The 25,261-nt window shown below is 35.6% G+C and overlaps 1 long non-coding RNA gene and 1 pseudogene across 2 annotated transcripts; both read left to right on the top strand.

Moving 5' to 3' along the window:
* The first annotated feature begins 941 nt into the window (after window positions 1-941).
* LOC306867918 (aminopeptidase N-like) lies at window positions 942-18,382 on the top strand (annotated as a pseudogene). The gene is made up of 15 exons: window positions 942-1,462; window positions 1,890-2,032; window positions 2,280-2,413; window positions 2,542-2,668; window positions 2,747-2,893; window positions 2,989-3,102; window positions 3,218-3,348; window positions 3,438-3,503; window positions 3,596-3,661; window positions 3,832-4,004; window positions 4,100-4,176; window positions 4,252-4,372; window positions 16,818-16,886; window positions 17,021-17,116; window positions 18,367-18,382. The product of its transcript is annotated as an aminopeptidase N-like (transcript).
* A 209-nt stretch (window positions 18,383-18,591) lies between these two features.
* Window positions 18,592-25,256, top strand: LOC306867987. Its single transcript, XR_013784078.1, has 3 exons — window positions 18,592-19,069; window positions 23,071-23,313; window positions 25,012-25,256. It is a non-coding gene; the product is annotated as an uncharacterized lncRNA (long non-coding RNA).
* Window positions 25,257-25,261: the final 5 nt, after the last annotated feature.

The following is a 25,261-nucleotide window of genomic DNA, read 5'->3' as shown; positions in this document are numbered from 1 at the left end:
AAATAGTACAGAACTCTTTGGTATTTATCATTTTGATATTTTGTCTAATGAAAATAAAAACCTCAATCCATGAACTAATTTGTATTTTTTCTAGCCAGTTTTCAACTTGTGAAATATAGTACTTTATATGTTACAGTATCCTATGGATGGTAAACAATAGCAATTTTTTTGTCTTTTTTATGTATACCTTTATTTTTATATTGTGTGAATAATGTATCTTTAAATACATATTGTCATTTAAACAAAGTCAGTAAATAGCCTTATCTTAAGAAACCTATCAAGTAACAGTTTCCCATTTTCATAATCTGAATTTAATATCAGACAAAAAAATAAACTTGCGTTCAGTCAGTTGTCAGTTCTGTAACAGCTCTAAATGATTGAGACTGAGTGAGACAAGCTGCTAACTCTAAAGTGAATTTTTCGTTACTCTTTCAGACTTTTCAGTCATTTTTTAGTGGGTTATATAATGTGATGATGTCTGATAATATCTCCAGATGGTTGCTAATGGTGATTTTAAATTATTAAAAAAAAAAAATTCATTTCAATATTGGTCTGGGTCCCTGTTTATTAGGTATAATTTCAGAATATGGCTTAACATCTAATACAAACATAAAATTACATTAACTGAAAATATTTTGGATTACATTAGATGATTTCATGGCTGTTATGCTGCCGTGCTTGTCTTTCTGAGCTTTTTCCCACGATTCTCAGCATCACACTGTACTAAAGAGTATAGCTGCATAAACATGTCAGGGAAGACACATGCCATAATATATTATCTTAGTGCACCTCAACTTATCAGGTTACCAGATTTTTCACTGGCTAGTCTCAGTGTTAATGGATAAACTATTATACCATTTGGGAGGAGAGAAGGTGGGAAGAATAAATAAAATGCCATCACAGTTTGGTCTGATCTTTACTAATCTGTGGTGAAGGGGAACATGGTGAGAATCCATTTAAGTGCAATGTGTGTTGGATGCACTTTTCTAGGGATGGCATCACTGGCCACCATTGTTGGGTTGTGGATCGTTCAACTCCTACCTTCTACAGAAGCTCCTGCTGAGCCCTGGAACGAGTATCTTCAACCAGACACTCTGGTTCCAGACTACTACATCACTCTCTGGCCTCGACTCCAGCTGAACATTCATGGCCTCTTTGTATTCACTGGAAATTCCAGCGTGGTCTTCAAATGTTTGAGGGAGACTGATCTCATCCTCATACACTCCAATAAGTTGAACCTGACCTTAATAGATGGATATTTGGCCAAACTCTCTGCGCTTGGTACCTCAGTGGCACACTCAATTCATAACACCTGGATGCAGGAGACAACGCAGTACCTTGTCATACAGTTGAAGCTGAAAGCTGGAGAGCTCTATGAGCTTTACACAGAGTTTGTAGGAGAACTTGCAGATGACCTGGCAGGGTTCTACCGAAGTGAAAATGATGAGAATGGAGAGAAAAAGTAAGTCTGACTATTATTTTTAAGATCTACAGATCTACACTTCAATAAAACCAGTCAGGAACTCTAATGGATGAAAAATCAAAGCTGTCAAAAACTCAAAATCAGCATTGAGGCTATTGTTGTTGGCAGGTCACATGTTTGTTTGATAAGTCTCTTGCCAGCTGTATGCCTGTTAACCTTTGTACTGTCATATAAACATGGATGATTACTTCCTGGATCCATAAAGCATTTTTTATGTGTGTATTTGGGCACAAACATAATATCCACAAGATTTTTCAGGTGTGGGAAATTCAGTCATCATGTTGTTTGGACAGAGAAAATACATACAGTTTCCCAAAATGGCATACTAATAATAACCCATTTTATGGTCTATACCTACCATTGGTGTTAGGAACATTTGTGATATAACAATAATTACTTCCTCCAGCATATTAGCCACCAGCCAGATGCATCCCACACATGCTCGCAAGACCTTTCCATGTTTCGATGAGCCTGCAATGAGAGCGGTTTTCTACATCCCTCTCATCCATGACAGAGGAACCGTGGCCCTGTCGAATGGAATGGAAATCGGTCAGTTCTACCAAAAACAGTTTCATTTTACACACAATGACTATGTTAAATATGGTAGTGTGAACACTGGGTTTAATAAATCGGGACCCCTGGAGCATCCGTAGAAAAATTTCAGACAAAAAAGGAAATAAAAACTCTCTCTGCTTTCTATTGTTAAATTGATTTTAAATAAATAGATAGACAGAACGACAAATAGATAGATATCTAATAAAACAGAATCTAATTTACAGCTTGTTTTCTTCTTCAGAGAAAGTGGACACTGTTCTTGATGGACAACCTGTTACTGTGACAACATTTGAACCCACAAAGAACATGTCCTCCTATCTATTGCCACTGGTTGTCAGTGACTACACAAATGTTACATCAGCAAATGACACCTTGGTATGACCATCATTCATCTTTCATGAGCTGCTTTAAAGATAAAAATCTCACATTTATTGACCACAAAGTGTGCTTTACAGCATATTTGCTAATGGTGCATATGACCAAAGTATGTTTGCTCTGAACAGATACGAATATGGGCTCGTAAGAAAGCCATCGAGGATGGCCATGGTGATTATGACCTGAATATAACTGGGCCAATCCTCAAGTTTTTTGAAAAATATTACAGTGTACCATATCCACTCTCTAAATCAGGTATGTTTAAACCATATTTTGAAGATTATTGCCTGGGGATAAATAATATGTATGGATTTTTAATTCTCTAACTTGGAGACCAGATTGCCCTGCCTTATTTTTACTTTGGAGAATTGGGGGCTGGTGACGTACAGGGAGACAAACCTTCTATATGATCCAGTCATCTCCTCAAATGCAAACAAAGAGAGAACGGCCACCATTATAGCCCATGAACTGGCACACATGGTACTTAAATTTATAAAAATATGATATAATAGGTTTTAAACGGCTATAATAAGTGTAATACAATAATATTATGACTTGTTTGTCTTCTTGGTCAGTGGTTTGGCAACCTTGTGACTCTAAAGTGGTGGAATGAAGTTTGGTTAAATGAAGGTTTCGCATCTTATGTATCATATCTTGGTGCAGATTTTGCTGAACCATCCTGGAACATGGTGAGTGTGACATATTTGACATAATATATATTAAAAATAATTACTCATAATTCAAAATTGTATATAGATTTTGCACATTTTATTTATTATCTTTCTCCCCTTATCGCTCTCACAGAAAGACTTGATTATCCTTAAAGACGTGCATCGTGTTTTTGCTGTGGATGCTCTGCCCTGTCTTCTAAGGAGGAAGATATTATAAATCCAGAGCAGATCACTGAGCAGTTTGATACAGTCTCCTTCAGCAAGGTGGCGGACGCTTGATAAATTTAACTTTGAAGTAGGCTACATTGATCATTATTAGTAGCCTATTACACTTTTTCTCTGGTAACCTGCAGGAGGCGTCGGTGTTGAGAATGCTGTCAGACTTCCTTACCGAGCCTGTGTTCGTGCAAGGACTAAATGTGAGCAAATTACAATCCATTTATGACTGAAAATAAGATAAACACGTTTTGTTTTGAATCTGCTATATTTCTGATATTTTTCTCCCTAAAAGACATATCTCACCATGTTCGCCTATCAAAATACAGTGGGTGAGGACCTGTGGAATCACCTTCAAACTGTGAGCTGCATCAAAAATAAAATCAAAGCCTGTAATATCATACTAATAATTACCACATAAATGATTTGATTATTCATACAACACGAATTACTCAGAAATCCAAACTAACTCAAAAAGCTGGCCAGTACTTCCATCTAGTGGTTGATTAATCACTCATTTATCACCTCTAGGCTGTTGAGAAGTCTGGAGCAGTTCTTCCCTTAAGTGTCAAAGAAATCATGGACCGCTGGGGTCTTCAGATGGGCTTCCCGGTGGTCACTGTCAACACTACGACAGGCCAGGTCTCTCAGATGCACTTCCTTCTGGATCCTGAGTCTTCCATTCAGAGGCAGTCTCCATTCAGGTAGGTCTAAATTCATCTTCAAAGCTACCTAAGCAGATTGTGTTGTTTTTAGATCAGTTTCCTAGTGTTATGTTCACTTTTTTTTTTTTTTTTAGTTATGAATGGATTGTACCCATCAACTGGATGAAGGCAGAGGCCGAGCAGTCACGCTTTTGGCTCACAGAAAAAACTTGTATGAACACAAAATAAGTTTTATAGTGTCATTTGTTCCATACATTTTTATACATGATTGTCTTTTCATATACAGCTTTTCAGTCTGAAATGAAGACAACTGGAAATGACTGGGTGCTGGTGAATCTGAACATCACTGGATATTACAGAGTGAGCTATGACACTGAGAATTGGGAGCGTCTCCTGAATCAACTGAAGTGAAGTGAAGTGACATTCAGCCAAGTATGGTGACCCATACTCAGAATTCGTGCTCTGCATTTAACCCATCCAACGTGCACACACACATCAGTGAACACACACACACCGTGAACACACACCCGGAGCAGTGGGCAGCAGCGCTTGCAGGACAGGTTTGAAAACCACTGCATTAACAGGTAGATGCATTACAATCCACATTACAGTTAGTGGTTGATCTGCTGAATTAAGTTGGTAGTTTGTTTTTGTATTTCTGTCGGTAATTATTTGCTCTCAGTATTCTAAAAGTCCTAACAACTTGTACAGATTATCCACGTTAGAATGTTTAATACAATTATTGTACCCAATCAGATCTAATTAGATCTAATATAAATAAATAACACCAAATTTGCTGTTGTTGGCACACTTTGTAGAAGAAAAAAACAAACACACACAAACACACACATGTTGGTTTTTGTGGTTTATGCGGACTCTCCATAGGCGTAATGTTTTTTATACTGAACAAACTGTGTGTGCTATTGCCCTACACCAACCCTACACCTAAACTTAGCCCTCACAGGAGACTTTGTGCATTTTTAGATTTTCAAAAAAACACCATTTAATATGTTTTTTAAGCCTTTTGGATTACGGGGACATAGGCAGTGTCCTCATAAACCACCTTCATATTGTAATACCTCTGTCATACCCATGTCATTATACAAATTTGTGTCCTCATAACCCACATAAACATGCACACACACAAACAATGCCTTCACAAAAAAGGAGAAAGAGAGAGAAAGAGCAAAGGGAGACTGTTAAAGGCAAGTCAGGTAAATCATCATAGCATATTTAGCAGTTTGTCACACTTTAATTCTTATAATTATGTATATTTCCCATTATAATAACTTGTCTTAGTTAGCCTAGTAATCTAACACATATATTTTATTAAAACCATATTGATAAGGTAAATAAATGTTCTAAATGAGCTGTTTATAGATTTATGCTGTATAATATTGAATTAAATGTCTAATACTTCCATTGAAGATGAGGCAGAAGCTGGCTCAGAGAGTAAGGAAGAGACCACTCTATCAAAACTTATGAAATTATTACAGTGCTGTCTTCTCTTTTAATTGTACACTACCAGTCAAAAGTTTTTTAAATGTTTTTAAAGAAGTCTCTTCTGCTCGCCAAGCCTGCATGTATTTTACACAAAGTACAACAAAAACGGTAACATTCTGAAATATTTTTTTACTATTTAATATGTAATATTCTATTTGAATATATTTTAAAATGTAATTTATTCCTGTGATTTCAAAGCTGAATTTTTTGCATCATTACTCCAGTCACATGATCCTTTAGAAATCATTCTAATATTCTTATTTGCTGCTCAAAAACATGTATTATTAGTATTGTGTTGAAAACAGCGGAGTGAAATTGTTTACAGGTTTCTGAAGTTCAGAAGAACAGCATTTATCTGAAATATAATTTTTTGTAACATTATAAATTCTTCATTCATTATAAAGTCTTTATCATCACTTCTGATCAATTTAAAGCATCCTTGCTAAATGGATAACAACTGGATAATTTGTATTAACAAGCACCCACCCCCTTAGGGCCCCCTTTTTTTTTTTGGTTTGGGCTACTGCCCCACAAAATGTCTGTGCACGGCCCTATGGAGTAGGATGGAGAAATAAATAGAAAACTACTTATTGTTAAAAAGCAACATTTTGTTTTTCAGCTTCTCACTCTTTGGCGTTGCTTTCAACTTACATTGAGGGAGAAACACAATTTCCTAAATTTAGTTACACAACCGCTCTGGATGACATTACAGTCGGATACTATAATTCAGAGACTTATATTCCAAGAGGGAATACGACGAATGAGGATGATGTGATTGATTCAGATTACATAAAGGGTGTAAGTGACTACATGTATAACTCCTTTATAAGACGATCTGCTCTGTTCAGGCAACACAACCAAAATGACGGTAAGTAGCCTATGTGATTATGTAGGTTCTTTCTTTCTTTCTTTCTTACTTTCTTTCAGTTCTTTTCTAAAGTTTATAAAAATGTGCCAGGGCCTACATACAGTTAATTTTGCCTGTGTGATGAGAGAGACCAGCCCATCACAATCTTCTCCCTAATTCTCCTCACAGGTGGGCTTATTGATGTTTATCAGACACTAGTTGTCTGTGAGCTGCTGGAACTTGACAAGCCTGGAAAGATGCTTACTAAAGATGCTGCCGGAGGCTGTACCACAGATGAGCTGTGTTACTTTAACAACAAATTTACTTATACAGTGACTGTAAATATTACACAAGAAAAGCTCAAACCCCACCTGGACGAATTCAAGCAGAAATATGAAAATTTCTTTTACAAAGTTTGTATAGATACTCTCAAGAAGTACCTCAAAAAGAGACAAAATGAAGTAAATAGAAAGTACTCAAGACCTGAAGACCACTACTTACAACAAACATTTTTGCTGCTGTAAACTGTGTTAAATGTACCAGTTTCTAATGTTTGTTTCTGATTTATGAATATGACCGAGGATGCATTTTTAAAATATATCTGACATTATACCTGACATTTTCCAGAGTGCCATCATTTTAAGTGAAAACCAAATACTGAATACTAACATTAAATTGTATCATTTATGATATAAAAGAGTGTATTCCCATATTCATGATTATTTTTAGTTTTTTCTGCAGGGAAACCTAAAATCAAATTCATTCAGAAAGCAAACACAGATTCTGGAGGGTCTCGTTTGAGTTGTTTGGCAACAGGATTTTACCCTCGTCACATCAACCTGACCCTGTTCAGAGACGGGCAGCCTGTAGCTGATCATGAGATCACTGGAGGAGATCTGCTTCCCAATGGTGACGGGACGTACCAGATGAGGAAGAGTCTGGAGATCAGTGCTGCAGACAAACACAAATACACCTGCTCTGCCACACACCTCAGTCTGGACAACACACTGGTTATTGATTTAGGTAATGAAGTATTACAAGTACACAAAGTCTCAATGATCTCTTAATGATCTTAATCTAAATTCTTCCTTTTTTCCAAAGATAAACCTTACAGTTATCACACAGGTGTTCTGCTATCTGCTGTTGCTGTCCTGCTGTTGGTATGTGTGATTTTGGCAGTAGCCATTTGCACGAGCAGGCGTTCAAGGCAAGCAGAAGGAGCGAGAGGTAGGCCTAATTTAAAGTTCTGGTATTCTTTCCTTTGAGGTTACTTCAAGGTTTTTTTATTTTTTTTATTTTTACAAGATCACTTTATGTATAATGACATATGCTTTGTTTATATGCTTAATGTCTGCACATAGTTTCCTGGAGTGTGATCAAATTAAAATACACCAATTTTGATACAAATTAGCATTACTTTACTATCCTCAGAATGGAATAACAGCTATGCAGGTTTTATGTTAAATAACATTTATGTCCATGTACAGATGATGATGAAGATGATGATTTGTAATCTTCCGAAGACATCCATCCTATTTGCAAGGAGATCAAACAATCACATCTTGTTTTATACAATGGAGATGTCACATACGAAGGAATAATAATCTGAGATTTGTTAAAATACATCTGAGCTGTTGCAGTATTTGCTTTTGAAAAGCTGTGAGATTTCCAGTTGAGATTTACTTCTCATGCAGTATAATAGGAGAATAACAGTGAATTAGCAGCTACTTTGTAAAATTTTACAAGGAATTTAAATGAATTTATTTATAGACAGGAGTGTTGTCAAGAGGGTATATTAGTTTATTTTTCAGGTAGCATTTTATGGTGTATGCATGTATTAGTATTTAATGGTTATCTGTATTTAGAGGTGTTGGTGAGGACAGCAGGGGGTGCTCACCCTGTGGTCTGTGTGGGTCCTAAGGCCCCAGTATAGTGACGGGACACTATACTGTCACCACCGTACTTCAGATAAGACATTAAACCGAGGTCCTGACTCTCTGTGGTCATTAAAAATCCCAGGATGTCTTTCGCAAAGAGTACAGGTGTGACCTCGGCATCCTGGCCAAATTTGACCATTGGTCTCTGACCATCATGGTCTCCTAACCATCCCCATAGACTGATTGGCTTCATCATTCTGTCTCCTCTCCACCAATAAGCTAGTGTGTGGTGGGCATTCTGGCGCAATATTATGGGTGTCTGCTAATAAAGCGCACGACGAAGGAGAGTAATCAAAATAGTGTCTTTTAATGAAAATTCAAACAAGGAACAGAAGTAATCCAGGAGCAAGGGGTAGCAAAACGCATAGGTAAAACAAATAGCAGACAAAGGACCAGGGGAGAACACAGGCTTTAAATACTAAACGTAATCATGGGGAAACAGAAACAGGTGAGGAACTAATTTGGAACTAAGCAAAGCAAAACACAACAGAAATGTGACACAATATGGCTGCCGTCGCATCATTCAGGTGGATGCTGCACACTGGTGGTGGATGACGAGATACCCCCTGACAATGTAGAGCGCTTTGAGTGCTTAGAAAAAGCAGAAAAGCGCTATACAGGGTTCCCACTCTTTCATGAACACCAGATTCAAGGGCTTTTTTTAAGGAACATTTATTTTATATCAAGCACCTATTCAAATTTAGGTTTATAAATAACTCGTCAAAATTATTTTGTAAATCCCATTTTTTTCATCTTTGACCTAGAGGAAAGCAGGTGCTCAAACATGCAGCTGCTCAAAACTTCAATATATATATATATATTTTAATATGCCAAAACAATATACTTTCTGTTTGCTTTTAAACTGTACACACTTTTCACTAAGCTGTTTTTCTTATTTTTCAAGCTCCATGTCGCAGTAAGTTTTGAGAGCTCATTTTTAGTCCATCTCCTATCCTGAAAAGTCTGTCTTGCAGAGACCGACTAAAAAAGAGCTCCTAAAACTTACTGCTATTCTGGAAGATCAATTCTTCAAACAGTGGTACAAGAGGATGTGGTGCTGGTCCTTCAAGAGTCACTCACAACTTATCCGTCTATGAAAATTAGTCTTCATGTATTTTACAACACTTCAGCGTGTTATTCTTATACGTGAGTGAGGGTAATTTTTTTGGATTTTTTTTACCCAAGCAAAGTCCTGACACATTGCACTTCTGGAGACTCCAGGAAGGTTGCAGTTCGGGAAAATAGTGGCGCTGGAGACTAAAGGTTTGATGGTTTACACCTAATTCTTCACTAACTCTTAATTATTTTGCAGTTACCGTGTGTCTTTTCTTCTCCACCTGTTTTTGTCTAACCCCGCTGACCAATGGTCATGTCTTAACTTTACAAATTTCTGTATTGCATTAGTTTTGAATATTTCTCATTGGGGATTTAATCATTTTTGACTTTTCAGTTAAATCTCTTTTTTGCTCATTTTATCTGTAAAAGATAATACTGTAATAATACCTAATAATACTGCACACATGAATACAAGGAGTTTTTCACTTCCAGCCTTCATGGGCAATTATCACTTATAAATGATTAAATACAAAATTAATAGTAGTTATTAAGATCGATGTGGTTTGGAATTGGTAAAATATGCTTGGAAAAAATATGATCAGAATATCAACGTGCCTAATAATTAGTCACGCACTGTAAAGATGTGCTCACTTCACACAGAGTGTGATCCCCAATCATTTGTGCCGTTTCGCTCTGTCTTTGAAATAGCCCAATAAACTACACTTATTTCAAATTTAATTCAAGCACAGGGTGTGTTCATTTTGTTGTTGACGAAAACACCTGTATAGCCTCCCCGTAAGAATTAAATTTCCCAGAGTAGCCTACTCTGCACCCCAATTTCCAAAAGTTACAACTTCAGGCAGGGTTTTGGTCCTCGTACTATCCCAAATCGCTCACACACCCAACCTACACTTGACTGTGGGAAAGGCTATAAGTCTACTGAAGTGGTTATCGATGGCGCTCGGGATCTCTTTAAACCTAAAATGACGAATGGGACGCCATACAATAAATTTGGATTAAAAAGACACGCGCACGCCGCGGCCAAGTGAGCTGTGATTCTCAAAAATGTATTTCTCAACATTCTCTGTGATTATCAAAACCAGTCTATACAGGTGTTTTCGCCAACAACAAAATGAACACACCCTGTGCTGCTATTATGTGTTTCCTTTTGGCTCCAGTTCCTGTTTTAGCAGGTATGATTTCACAAGAAACATGTTTTGATTTATTTGAAATGTTCATAATTAGATTATTGCTTAACAGTGGCCGCTCCTGGGTTTTAAAATAGGGGAGGTACACTAACCCTGCTGATTGATATTAGCATTTGCTTAACCACTTTAAAGTGGCTTTTTGGTTGCTTTTAGTCAGAAAAAGTAAAGAAAAGTAAAGATATATTTTATATTTTTAAAAATATATTTTAATTTTTTTAAAGACTGAATCTAGTAATACGCATATTTTACTATTCAAAATCTGTATTGGTCCATCTCAGGCAACTTTATTCATTTTATTTTTTTGCACAATTTTTAAGTGGAAGATGGATGCATTTTTCTCAGTCCTGTTACTCTTTTAAAAAGCATGTTTAAAATAAATCAACAAATTCCTTCATTTTCCTCTCAGGGTTAGGGTTAGACAGGTGTTTATTTTAAAGAAATTGTTGGTTTCATGGTCACAAAAGATTATTTTATTCATAAAAAATCACTTTTTATCTACACAAGGTGTATTTCCTCAGCCACAGTTACAATATCATCAAATATACCTAAAAGAAAACGAGGCCACATGCTTTCGATCAATTCATTGCCTTCAGAAGATCCAGATGTTGCAATATTATGTTGAAAATGTGTATTGTGGAATTTTCCCAGTTTTTTTAAAGGGGGAATGTGTTAGTGTGACAGGACTGAGTGAAAACCTGGGGACATTATTTTGAAATAAATATATTTAAAGCACAGCTGGGATATGGAGGTATAAAAATGCAAAATAAAAATGATTTCTGAAGGATTTTAAACATTATATTTCATGTTAAAATGTAGCTTTAAACACTGGAGACATGTACAGGTGCTATATATTCAGTGTTTTAGGTAGTTTTTACTAATTTTTTTAATTATATATTTTAAATTAGCAGTTCGATTAATGTGCAGGACACTTTGCTTAATAATAAAATGCATTTTATAGTTTTTATGCATGTACATATAATGTCCTGGGGACTTCGTGTGGAAGCTCATTCGCTTTTTGTGTCTGCCAGTATGGGGGTTGTCTTGAAACTGAACTACAAAATGTATGTTGCTAGCGTCATGTGAAGTAGGGGTGCTTTTCATTTCTCGTTTCCTTTCCTTGCATCTTGGCTCTTCACCCCTTAGGAACGAGAACGAGGACAGGAATCATGCTCAGGTCAGGTTTTTCGACAAAGGTTTTTCGCATAGGATAAACTGTTACCAAAGGACTTTGTTGCCATGAAATCACCCTATATACCCTCATCAACTATTCCCTACATTAGTCCAGTAATATAGTGTACTTGAATGAAACTGGGTGCACTGGAAGTGCTGTCGCTTTTGCATAGTTTGTGCTTGCCTTTTAATAATCATTTGAAATGAGCAAACTGGCAGCTCCAAACTAGTAATGCATTTATCTCAAACTCTGTCAAGAAAACTTGCATGTATAAACCGTAATTAAACTATTTAATATTCAATTAAAAAGAAATATGCACCTGTATGATCAGGGCCATTCTTAGGGTGGTGCAACTGCACCAGGCCCCATGCTTCAGGGGACTTTGTCTCCTCGCAGTGCAGTTAGAGATTTGAGATGTCTTCAAGATGGCTAAGTTTGATCAGTTTCCAGGTCATGGACTGGAGGACAGAGAAGCAAAGAAATGAAGAAGCATCAGTTTGAGTATTGAGAATCCCTAAATAGTTTTAATTAGCATTTTCAAATTCTTTATTCTCAAGTATTAGGCAGCTTTTTTGAGCTCAAATTATTTGAGAAAGTATGGCTTATTTGTAGTTTTGAAAACAGATATCCCACACATAACTTTTGTAGTTTAGCTCTGGCAGTATTGACATATTGGTGGTTTAAATATGAAAATTATCATAGATGTCTTGCATTTTATTTTAAAATGTGTTATTATTTCAGTATTACATTAGAATAAACCCTATCCACTGACACTAGAAGCTCCCACTGATGAATTGCTAACATGTGTTTTATCTGTTGTCTCATACTTTCATGGGGCTTGCAACCTACATGACAGGAGAAGGAGCATTTAGTGCTACAATTATGTTGGATGACATCACTGTAGGATATTATAATTCAGAAACAAAGATCTATGTTGCAAGAGGAAATGATACAAATGAAGATGATGTCATATATCCAGATGACTTCAAGTCTGTGAGCGAGAATCTGCTTGTTCATTTTATAGAAAGATCAGATCGCCTGAGACCTGACAACAACACAGAAAGTGAAAGTAAGTTGAGTTGGCTAAAGTGATTGGCTCAGATATTGCATGAATAGTTTATATCACTGCATGATTGTGTTTGATGTTTATGAATGAAGAATATGTAAATATATTAAAGCAAAAATAAGGTTTAGTTTTGTAACAAATACATTATTAGTTTACGATAGATGTGATAAAATAATCCAGCTGTGATTCACACTCACAATTGACATTTTATTTATTAAATTTTTTTTTTGCACATGGAGGACAAACACATTTCATCTCTCATGCCTTCTCCACCCACTATTTAAACAATTATATTTTGACATGATTATCTATCAAAAGGATTGATTAACATACTAAACACATCAACTCATGTCTCATAATCAAAAGAAAAAAAATCAAAAACTTGCCAAACTGGTTGTGTGGATTATTCTGCTGTGGTGACCCTTGATGAGAGAAAACTGAAATAGAAACAGAGAAAGTTTATTGCAAGATTTTCAAAGGGCTCCTGAGGCCAAATGTGTGTGTGTCTTTACTTGACAGGTCATGAAGTTCATCAGGTGATCGGTCTTTGTGAACAGAATGACAGTAAACTTGGACAAATAATAAGCAAAAGTGCTTATAGAGGCTCAACGTTTAATGAGCTGCGTTTTTTTGATGGCAAATTCACATACCAGGTATTTTTAAATTACATGCAACCAGAAATAAAACACGATCTTGAACTGTCCAAGCTGCTTCATGGGAAGTTGTATTACCCAGCCTGCATAAAAACACTGAAGAATTACCTTAAAAAGAGAGAAACTCAACTAAACAGACAAGGTATAATGCAATCTACAATCAACAGCCATATATATATATTTTAATTTATAGGTAATATTGACTTATTACTATTTTTTCTCTGCCCTTATTTCCTCCTGCAGTGAAAGCACAAGTCAGGCTCATCCAGAAAGAAAACTCAGATTCTGGAGGGTCTCGTTTGAGTTGTTTGGCAACAGGATTTTACCCTCGTCACATCAACCTGACCCTGTTCAGAGACGGGCAGCCTGTAGCTGATCATGAGATCACTGGAGGAGATCTGCTGCCCAATGGTGACGGGACGTACCAGATGAGGAAGAGTCTGGAGATCAGTACTGCAGACAAACACAAATACACCTGCTCTGCCACACACCTCAGTCTGGACAACACACTGGTCATTGATTTAGGTAATGAAGTCTTACAAATACACAAAGGATCTGATAAAGTCTTAATGATCTTAATCTAAATTCTTCTTTTTTTAGAAGATGAACTTTCCAGCTATCACACATGTGTTCTGCTATCTGCTTTTGCTGTCCTGCTGTTGGTATGTCTGATTTTGGCAATAGCAGTATACAGCTGTCTGCATGAGAAGGCAAGCAGAAAAACAGATAGGTAAACCTAATTTTATGTTCTACTATGCTTTCCTTCAAGGTTACTTGGAGATTTCTATTGATTTTTTTACAAGATCACTATGTATATAATGGGTTATGCTTTGTTTGTTTGCATGTAGTTTCCTGGAGCGTGATTCCTGATTCAACACAACAGCTCTTTAGTAGAGACTGCAAGACATGAATCAGGTGTGTTAGATACAAAATGTGCAGGGCTAGGGGTCCTCCAGGACAAGTTTGGGAAGCACTGGCCTAGGTATTTAAATAATTCAGCATTATAGGCTGTGACTTTGTGACTTCCTGCACTTACTACTTTATACTTCATTGCGACAAAGTTGTAAATTTGTTAAAATATTTATTTTATAATAAATCAAAAGACGTGTTTTTAGCATATTTCTTCATGTCGTCTTCATGAATGAAAAGTGAACTTTTAATAATGGGAATTTTACCGCAGAGTTGAGAAATAAGAAATGCTTTAAAATTTTATAAGATTTTAAAAATGTGTTCATGGCTTTGAAGGTGAGATATTGATGATCGAGAATACCATTACAATGTCCTTTAAACAATTTGCCTAACTGCCTAAACAGTCACGATAGTGTTTATTTGTCAGCATTTAAATGTACAGTTATACTTGTGAGTACTTTCCTGGGATTACCAGACTCTGCATATAAAATTATATGTTCTTCAATAACATGAAACTGTATGTTAATTCAGTCATTATTTACGGTATTGCAATTATTTTGTTTCTCAGTTTATGATAAGAATGAGGCAGGAGATGTTTCTGTGAGAGTCTCTATAGCACATATAAAATGAGCTTCACCGGAAGATTACGAGCTGGTTTATCTTTATCCGGAAGTTCTAAATAGAGCTCCGTGCATATGGTCCATTGAAAGTATGTGGTGGCATACAATAGTTGCCTGATTGAGGATTAAGTCAGTATTAAGAATCACAATTTGTGGTTTACTAAGAGGGGCTGTATATTTTCTAAAAAGCATTATATGGAGGGTATATGGCATTATTATTGCTGTCTGCCAGCAATTTGTTGTAATGTTTGAAGTCACTGAGACTATGCTGATGTTGAGTAATCCATGCTGCTATCCAAACTGAATGCATGTAGCGACATCTAGTGGTCTGATTCAGTCAATGTACAGTAACGGATGTTTGGCTTATTTAGGAAAAAAAGCATTAAAAAAATAAAAAATTAAATTAGCATTAAAAATATAAATGTGCATTTTGTGCAATTATTTGTGTTGTATTGAGCACTTAATTTGTTTTTTTAAATTCATTATTTTTTTTTTCCCCAAAGAAGTGATTGCAATGAGGATGGATGCCAAGGGTCCCATGGAAAAAATACATTAAAATTTAGGAGCTAAAGGGCTAGTTCACCCAAAAATGAAAATTCTGTCATTAAGTTACAGAGGGGCACTGTTGCTCACAGTCCACCAGGGGGCCAAAAGGAAGGCCTAGCAATCTGGTATGACTGCTTCACAGGCTCAGGGGAGCAGAGTACTCTACTCTCAGACTGAGGGGAAAACTCAACATGCTTGGAGAGTTGCATGATGGGGCTATGCGTGTGGCCTACTCATAGGAGACCCTCCGACTGAGGGGAGTCAACCATAAGGGCAGTCACATGGGAGCAGCATGCTCATAAGTGACCCTAATGTGGGTAGCAATGCCAGGCTCAAACAGAGAGGTGGCCATCATGGAAGCTAGAGGAATACTTTTAGCTGCAAAAAGGTAAGTAGGCTAATTTAATTGATTTTATGTTCAATCTAGTGTTCTTTGATGTTTTAAATGGCACAATATAGTTTTTAGATGGTATCTATTTGAAGGTTTGTGATGATAACATAACGTCCGAAAAACCATTTGGTCCCAGAGGTAGAGTGTTGATGAGTATGGTCTCTTTAAAATAACATTGTTTTTTTGTTTTTTTATTAGAAAAAAACTGTTGCGCTATAACCAGCTGTATGCAGTGCATGATAATGTTAGCTAATGAAATTATATTGAGCTATATTCCATTTTGTTTGCTAAAATTCAGTCATTCGATTTGTCCTTTTCAACAAGTGATTGCAATTGAATCACAGGAGTCAGACTGTGCTAGTGGAGCCATATCTCTGTGTGCTCTGTCTAATTTGATTCATTCAAATGTCATTTGTTTGTGAATCAAACTACACTGAGCATACTGTTGTAGCATTACACCTACAAAGACAACTCAATGGTAATACATGCAATCTGAATTTAAAAATAATATTTATTTTGTTGTAACACTGGCGTGGTGGAGCTCTGACATGGAAAAGCACTACAAGAAAGCTGTAAAATGTAAGTGCATCTTCATTTCTTCTTGAAGGTAGGCCTAATCTGTCTACTGCATTAAAACAAGTGCAATATTTTAGCATGGTGGTGGGGATTGTTATGAGCAAACATTCACCTAAAAAAAAAATTTGGAATCTGACACTAAAACTTTTTTACAGAAATTCTGAACTGCTGGATGAACTCTTGGCAACAACATTGATCAAACATTTAAGATGCTGATTCTGGGTCTGGAATTTGGAAAAACCTTCAGGCTGCTGAAATGGAGGTCAAGGGGACCATGAAGAGGTGGCTCCAACTGGCAGCTCAAGAGGGCAGATGAGAAAGGTGTCCCTAGCATTGTCCGGGAGGCTTTATTGACTAAATGGCCCTCAGCACAGAAAAAAAGGTCATCCCAGTCATCAACAGAGCTCAGATAATGAATGATGCATTTAAACTTGCAAGGTAAAAAGACATGAAGAGAACTGGGGTACAGTTTCTAGATATAAAATATAATTGTAAAACAATGTTACTTAATATAATATGTATATTTTATTTGTGAATGCAGATTTAAATTAAATCATAATATTTTTTTCAAGGGCAAAGATAATTCCTGTCACTTTAGAGCTAAAAACTACAAAGTACTTATCTGAAGAAAGAAAATATATGCCATGGCAGTCTGCTCTCAACAATCTGTTTGTTATTATTTTAACATGTTTTTTTCAGAATTTGACCCTGATAAACAATTTATGATTTCCTCAGTGCCGATAGTTATCTCTGGTGTTGGTTTGGAACTGGTGTCGTCATATATAAATCCAGAAAGAGACAAGCAGGCCATACAAAAATTGAAAATAATGATGAATAATCAAGTGTCCATTCTAAATGTGATGCAAGATACAGATAGGCTCATGTAATTTATGACACAATGTATGATGTTTTCTAGGATAATCTTTCATTATCAATCTCTCAATCTCTCCGATATTTTAGGAATGGAAAGACGCACACATTTCAAATTTCCCACGATCAAAGAGAACACTAATACACATGTGTGGAGCTCGGGGTTCTTGTGTACACAAGTAATTTATGGTGTTTCAACTGTAGCCTACACATCTCAAATGTACTCCGTCTACCCTACACTCTTAAAAAAAAAAGAGGTGCCAGGAAGAACCAAAAAGGGGGGTTAGCGGCAATGCCATAGAAGAACCTTTTTTGGTTCCCTGAAGAACCTTTTATTAAATGGTTCCTTGAAGAACAAACAAACAAACATACAAAGAAATCCAGGAATATGAATAAACGCATGTTTATTACTTTGATTGTGTGTATTTATATCATCAGTAGCTAATTAATCTAATTTTGTAATTCATATAGATGCAAAATTTAGTGAGACAAAGTGGAACTTTTATATTTTAAGATTTTGTAGCCTATACCTCAGCTTTTTTATTTCATTTTAAAACATGATTGCAGACAAATTTAGCTTTTGTTATTTTTGAGTCAAAAAACAGCATTAAAATAGAGATAATAGATATAAAAGGACTGATCTACTGGTCTTTCTTTGATTAATAAACACACTATTTATATAACTCTAAATTAATACTTTATATTGCAATATAACTGAACGCAACTAATAGAAAATGAGTTTGGAAAGACTTCTTGACCAGACAGGACAATTTAGTTTCCAAAAAAAAAAAAAAAATATATATATAGGCTATATAAATGAATGAATGATGCATATGATATATATATATTTACAACATGTTGAGTGTGGAAAAACCATTAGTCTAAAGAACCTTTCTGTGCTACAAAGAACCTTTTGTGCTATGGAAAGGTTCTTTGGATACAAAAGGTTCTTCATGGAACCATAAAGGGTCCCAAAGAGTGTAGCCTATCTGTGATGTCTTTCCTTTCAACACCAGCTAATCACTTTGTCTATTTTGTTCATTTATAGGCTAGGCTACTTGTAGTCAATAAAGTAGTTCAGTCAATATTTTCATATTTTGTGATTCGATTTATTCATTTGCAACAGGCTACATCATGGGACGTGTAAAAGACGTTAAAAACTCTCTTCTTTGTCTTTTCAAACATTTCGGTCCTTACAATCAGACTGTGTTGTTGTGATTTTTATTCATATAACTCACACAAGAACTTCATTTCCCAGACTACTCTGCGCCCCGACTTCCAAAAGTTACAACTTCACTAAGGGTGTTAGTCCTCGGCCTGTCCCAAATTGCATCCTCCCTCCCACACTTTCGAGAAGTAGTCGCCAGTAAACGCCGCTTTGACTGTATGGAATACAAGTCTGCTGCACAGTTCAACTCAGTTCAGTCGGCTGAAGAGGGCATCGATGGCGCTCGGGAGCTCTTTTTAAACGACGAAAGGAATACAATACATTCTCCTGATCTAACGAACACTCACCACGTCCACCGCATTTTCACATGAATTGACAGGGTGGTCCGAAGTTAACGGTTCATATGTTACTATCTCACAGGAAACAGCTGTGTTTATCAAAACTTTAATTCTCAAAATTCTCTGGGATTATCAAAACTACTGTACATAAGCCTATGTTTTCGTCAACAACAAAATGAACACACCCTGTGCTTTTATACATTATCTTATACGTTTCCTTTTGGTTCCAGTTTCTGTTTTTGCAGGTATGATTTCACCTTATTTTGGTAAGAAGCATGTTTTAATTTATTTTGAATGTTCATTTCTAGAACATTGCGCAGTTGATACATTCCCTCCTTCTGTCTAGGGTCTTGGGCGGATGGTGGTGGGGGGAACTTTTCTCTATTGGGTGGACATTTCGGCCACTTGAGCAAAAATATTCTTTATACCAGACCTGTACAGCGTGCACACAAAAAAGTGTAGCTTTGCACTTTAATGTGCTATTTATATGTGATTTGACCCTTGATCTAACTAAATGATGCACATTTTAGGTTACCGGAGAAAACATGTTTTACAGTAGCCTATAATACACTGCCGTTCAAAAGTTTGGGATCAGTAAATTTTTTTGTAAAGAAGTTTCTTAGGCTCATCAATGCTGTATCTATTTGATAAAAAATACTGAATAATATTTCGCAAAATAATTGTGAAATATTATTGCAATTTAAAATAACAGTTTTCTATTTTAATATACTTTAAAATACAATTTATTCCTGTGAAGCAAAGCTGAATTTTCAGTGTCACATGTTTCTTCAGAAATTATTCTAATATGCAAATGTTGGAAAACTTACGTTGTGCAGCTTAATATTTTTGGGACCTGTGATATTTTTCAGGATTCTTTAAGAAATAAAAAGTTAAAAAGAACAGTGTTTATTCAAAATAGAAGTTTTGTGTTACAATATACAGTATACTATTCAAAAGTTTGGGGTCAGTATAATTTTTTTATTTTTTTTTTATTCAGCAAGTATGTGTTAAATGGATAAAAAGTGATAGTAAAGACGTATATTGTTAATTAATATTTATATTTTTAATTAATGCTGTTCTTTTTAACTTTTTTTTTTTTATTAGCCTAATCAAAGAAAAAAGGTTCCAAAAAATAGTAAGCAGCACAACAGTTTCAACACTGACAATAAATCAGAATATTAAAGTCATTTCTGAAGGATCATGTGACACTGAAGACTGGAGTAATGATGCTGAAAATTCAGCTTTGCATCACAGGAATACACTATATTTTAAAATATATTAAAATAGAAAACCAATATTAGAAATTGCAATAGCCTAGAGTTCACAATATTACTCTATTTTTCCCCCTGTATTTTGATCAAATAAATACAGCCTTGATGAGCATAAGTGACTCCATTAAAAAAACCAAGGTCAATTGTTTATTAGGTTTATAATATAGGCCTAATATAATATAATACTAAAACAACTTAAGCATTTAAACTGATAGAAGAGAATAGAAAACAATCTGAAGTATTTAAACTAAGATCTGTAAGTTAAATATAAAAAACAAACAAACATGTGAATTCTTATATAGCTATAAAGTACAGTTTTCACAATACACCTGTGTGGCTCTAAATGTCTTGTTACCTTTCTGTGCCCATCGTCCGCTATTTCCAGCGCTTAATCAAGCAATTCGTCTTTAATACACCAGGACGTTTTATTTCAAATGGCTTTCCCAACTCATTTTTGCGTGTGCGCGGCACATTATTTCTCTTCCACCGCGCGCGCGCAGCTTAGGGATTTATTGGTTTTAACAAGCTACCAATAGAAGGCGACCAATTACCAGTAGAGATCAACAGGGTCCATTACAGTTTCCAGTAAAACCAATACAATTCCCATTATAACCAGTAAAACCATTACAAATTTTGTAATGGTGTCTATTGTTTTTTCAGCTGTTATTAACTTTTTATTTTTATTCAAAATATTATGAAATATCTTGATTCTCAAATATGTGCAAATAAACGCATTTTGCACTTTTATAGATTATGTTAGTTGATCTATAATGGGTGATGGGCAAAGTATCCTAATTGTGTAATCTATAGACTTTGCATAAAAACCCGTCTTTTTACTTAAGTACCATATATGGATGTCATACCATAAAATATTTTTAAGTTACTAATTAGCCTATATAACACTTTCAAAAAGAGAGCAGAGAATGTTTAGTTCAAGCACTCTCAAAAACTCCCATAATAATCTCAAAAGCTGTTTACACTGTGAAATTAATATATACTTACATTAGTACATCTTCACTTTGTTGTTTCTGATGAGAGAATTAGCCAGAGAATTCAGTCAGCGCGCGGTGACGAAACAGCATGTTTCAGCGATGACTCATCTGAACGCCTCTTGATTGGTCCTTGCATTCATAAGCTCAACAGAATCGTATGTGATTGGTTATAATGCACCTTACTTTAAAAACATGTGTGCCTCTGGCTCTGTGCCAGCCAACGAACTTGAATTTAGCAGCTGGCGATGTTTTTCTTTATATATATATATATATATATATATATATATAAAACGTATTTCATGTCTTTCATCGTCCTCGTAACTTTATAACTAGCAATTGTGAGTTTATATCACGCAATTCTGACAAACAATGTCAGAATGGTGAGATAAAAAGTCTAAATAACCTTTTTTTTTTTTTTTATTCAGTGGCGGAAACAGGCTTCCATAGAAGACTCTGTCTGTGCACAAATAAAATAAAACAGTATTAAGAATTTTAATTACATTACGTTTCACAGTTTTTCTCAATCGATTTGACACATTTCTCCAAAGTATACAGACAAATTTCAAATGAAATCAGTTACCATAGTTGACCATGTAAGAAATCATGGCTTCTCCTTTAGAGAAGCTACGACACAGATCTAAAGAGTTTGTCAGTACACTTATATATTTCTATATAAATATTGTGCTATGATTTTTGATGGTACATATTTGTAGTCCTCCTAGGACAACTTCTTTACATGTAAATGTACAAACATTTTTCAAAATTGAAGTTTAAGAACATTCAGGTGGTCAATCAAATATATTTTGAATGGAACAAGAGCATGGCGATCCAGAACAGCATCACCAGCCACAAAGGAAGAAGCCTGTGGAGATGTTGAGACAGGAGCTTGTCAATCATGGTTTCACCCTTCTCATATTTTTTCTCCTGTGATATAAGTGCAGCAAGAATGAAGTGTAGGTAAAATGCAGTGCAGTAGAGCAGATGAAATTCTCTTCCAGGTGTAAATGAAAGGCAAGATCAACAATTCAGCGTAATTCATGTACAACAGCAAACACACATATACACAAACACACGTGTAAATATACTGTGTGTGTGTGTGTGTGTGTGTGTGTATATATAAATAAACATATATATGGTTGGGAGGGTTACTTTTAAAATGCATTCCGTTACAGTTACAAATTACTTCATTAAAAAAGTATTCAGTAATGTAATCCAAGTACCACAATATAAAAGTAATGTAATCTGATTACTTTTGCATTACTTCAAGTTACATATTTAAATGAAGTCAAAAAAGCAATATCTAAGTACTTTTAACTATGACTTTCAAATTAAAACTATAAAATCTATGATAAAAACTATTTGAACCTATTAAAAATCGTGTCTTTTTTTCACCATCTATAGATATTACAGTCCATATATATATTTAAAAGGCTATGCAGACATCTAGTGGCTATACAGTTTAATATTACAGTTTTATTTTTGTTATTGTTTTTTTATTTCTTTAACATGTACACTCTAAAAATGCTGGGTTAAATACAAATTGAAATGTTTGATTAAGATAAGTTTGTGTTCATAGCTGTGTTAATTGTTTTGAGAACAATTATATTTGGAGAAAAGTGTCAAATCGACAGAGAAAAACTGTAAGAGTATAGGGGGTGATTTTAGACAGCCTGTATTTTATTTGCTAGCTCCCCATTCCTCGTTCCTTGCCTCCTTGAAGTGCAATTAGAGAATTGAAATGTCCTTCAAGATGGCAAACTTTGATTAATTTCCAGGTTTCACAGGCTGGAGGACAGAGAAGTGAGGAGAAGTATCAAAAGATTGACTGTTTAAATAAATTTTAAAAAATTCTCAACGATATCTTGGAATTTATTTTAAAGTGTCATTATTCCAATATTACATTAAAATAATGCCTCTAGTATCCACTGACACCAGACTCCCACTGATGAATTACTAATGAACATGTTTTATCTGTTGTTTCAGGTTCTCACACTTTGACTGGGCTTGCAACTTACATTAGAGAAGAAAGAGCATTTAATGCTTCAATTATGTTGGATGACATCACTGTAGGATATTATAATTCTGAAACAAAAATCTATGTTGCAAGAGGAAATAATACAAATGAAGATGATGTCATAGATCCAAATGATCTCAGGTCTGTAAGTGATGGTGTACTTGCTCATTTTACAGAAAGGTCAAATCTCCTGAGACCTGTCAACACAGAAAGTAAGTTCAGTTGGCAAAAATAATTGGCTCAGATATTGCATGAAAACGTTTTTATAACTGCATGATTGTGTTTGATATATATAAGTGAAAGATATGTAAGATATACAGTTAGGTCCATATATATTTTGGACGCTGACACAATTTTCCTAATTTTGGCTCTGTATGCCACCAGAATATAATTAAATTGAAACAATCAAGATGAAATTGAAGTGCAGACTTTAAGCTCTAATTCAAGGGGTTGAACAAAAATGTAACATAAAATTCTTAGGAATTGCAACCATTTTTATACACAGTCCCCCCATTTTCAGGGGCACAAATATAATTGGACAATTAAATCATAAATAAAATGTTCTTTAAGATTTTGTTGAGAATCTTTTGCAGGCAATGTTTGTGTAACGGATGCCAGCGGGTAGGTGCTGTGCAGGTAAAACCTCACTCCCCTGATCTCAAGAGGTGCACTAGCGACAGTTGCTAGTGGTTGCAGTCTTTAGCCTCCTTGTTAGTGTGCCTGCCTCCCATGCTGGAGACCCAGTTTTGAGACCTAATCAGAACAAGAAGAAGGTGTGGCGGTGATGATCCAGGGGGGTTACATTTGCCTTAAGTCTGGAACTCATGGATATCACCAAAGATTGGGTCTCCTCCTTTGTGATGCTTTGCCAGGCCCTTATTTCAGCTGTCTTCAGTTATTGTTTGTTTGTGGGTTTTTCAGCCTTTAGTTTTGTCTTCAGCAAGTGAAATGCATGCTCAATTGGGTTGAGATCAGGACTTGACTTGGCTATTGCAGAATATTCCACTTTTTTTACCTAAAAAACCCCTGGGTTGCTTTTGCTGTATGTTTGGGTCATCGTCCATTTGTACTATGAAGCACCTCTCAGTTAACTTTGGTCCATTTGACTGAATCTGGGCAGAAAGTATATCCCAGTACACTTCAGAATTCTTCCGGCTGCTTCTGTCTTCTGTTACATCATCAATAAACACCAGTAACCCAGTGTCACTGGAAGCCATGCATGCTCATGCCATCAGTGTTCTTCTCTTGGCTGGATGTTTTGAAAGGGGTTTTCTTTACCATGGAGAGGATTCTCCGATCATCCACCACTGTTGTCCTCCGTGGATGTCCAGGCCTTTTTATGTTGCTGAGCTCACCAGTGCGTTCTTTTTTCTCAAAATGTACCAAACTGTTGATTTGGAAACTCCCAATGTTCCTGCTATATCTCTGATGGATTTGTTTTGGTTTTAAAGCCTAACAATTGTCTGTTTCACTTGCATGGAGAGCTCCTTTGACCGCATGTGGGTTCACAGCAACAGCTTCCAAATCCAAATGGCACACTTAGAATCAACTCCAGACCATTTACCTGCTTAATTGATGTAGAAATATTGAAGGAATAGCCCACATCTGTCCATAAAATGACTTTTTAGTCAACTGTCCAATTACTTATGGTCCCTTGAAAAAGGGGGTGGTACATACTAAAGAACTGTAATTCCTTAAACTTTCATCACATTGACTCACGAGTCTCATATCCAACAAAAAAAGAAAAGAAAAAAAAAAGAATAGAAAAAAGTGCAAATTGGTTGTGGGGAACCCTGATGCTAACTAGCTGAAAGAGAAACAGAGAGTTTATTGCAAGACCTTTAAGAGTTTATTCAAAGGACTCCTGAGGCCAAATGCGTTGAAATATCACTCTTTTTATTTCCTAACAGGTCATGTAGTTTATCAGATGATGGGTGTTTGTGAACAGAGTGGCAATAAACTTGGACAAATAATCAGCAAAACTGCTTATAGAGGCTCTACAGTTGATGAGCAACGCTTTTTTGATGGCAAATGTACATATCAGATATTTTCAAATCACACAAAAGAAGAAATAAAACCCAACCTTGAACTGTCCAAACAGCGTTTTGAGAAGTTATATTACCCAATCTGCATAAAAACTCTGAAGAATTACCTTAAAAA

The sequence above is a fragment of the Barbus barbus genome, assembly GCF_936440315.1.
Source record: "Barbus barbus genome assembly, chromosome: 50".
Taxonomy (NCBI): Eukaryota; Metazoa; Chordata; class Actinopteri; order Cypriniformes; family Cyprinidae; genus Barbus; species Barbus barbus.
The sequence above is the reverse complement of the archived record's forward strand: the minus strand, read 5'-3'. Positions and strand labels throughout refer to the sequence as shown.